This window comes from Arachis duranensis, chromosome 4 (assembly GCF_000817695.3).
Source record: "Arachis duranensis cultivar V14167 chromosome 4, aradu.V14167.gnm2.J7QH, whole genome shotgun sequence".
NCBI lineage: Eukaryota > Viridiplantae > Streptophyta > Magnoliopsida > Fabales > Fabaceae > Arachis > Arachis duranensis.
In genome coordinates, this window is record NC_029775.3 from 106,608,663 (window position 1) to 106,609,386 (window position 724).

The following is a 724-nucleotide window of genomic DNA, read 5'->3' on the forward strand; positions in this document are numbered from 1 at the left end:
TCAAACACTTACATTCTGGTGGCAGTGGATTATGTATCTAAGTGGGTAGAAGCAATTGCTACACCCACTAATGATACCAAGACCGTGCTGAAATTCCTCCAGAAACACATCTTCAGCAGGTTTGGTGTTCCCAGAGTACTAATCAGTGACGGGGGCACTCATTTCTGCAACAGACAGCTATACTCTGTTATGGTTAGATATGGAATTAGCCACAAAGTGGCAACTCCGTATCATCCACAGACAAATGGGCAAGCTGAAGTCTCTAACAGAGAGCTAAAGAGAATCCTGGAGCGGACTGTGATAGCCCGAAGAAAGGATTGGGCAAAGAGCTTGGATGATGCTCTGTGGGCATACAGAACAGCATTCAAAACTCCTATAGGAACCTCTCCATACCAACTGGTGTATGGGAAGGCCTATCATCTGCCCGTGGAACTGGAACATAAGGCCTACTGGGCAACCAGATTCCTAAACATGGATGCTCAGTTAGCTGGTGAAAAAAGATTACTCCAGCTAAATGAGCTAGAGGAGTTCAGACTCAATGCCTTTGAAAATGCAAAAATTTATAAGGAAAAGGCAAAGAAATGACATGACAAGAAGTTGTCATCAAGAGTCTTTGAGCCAGGACAAAAAGTCCTGCTCTTCAACTCTAGGCTCAGACTGTTTCCAGGAAAACTTAAATCCCGGTGGAAGGGTCCGTATGTGATTACAGGAGTGTCACCATATG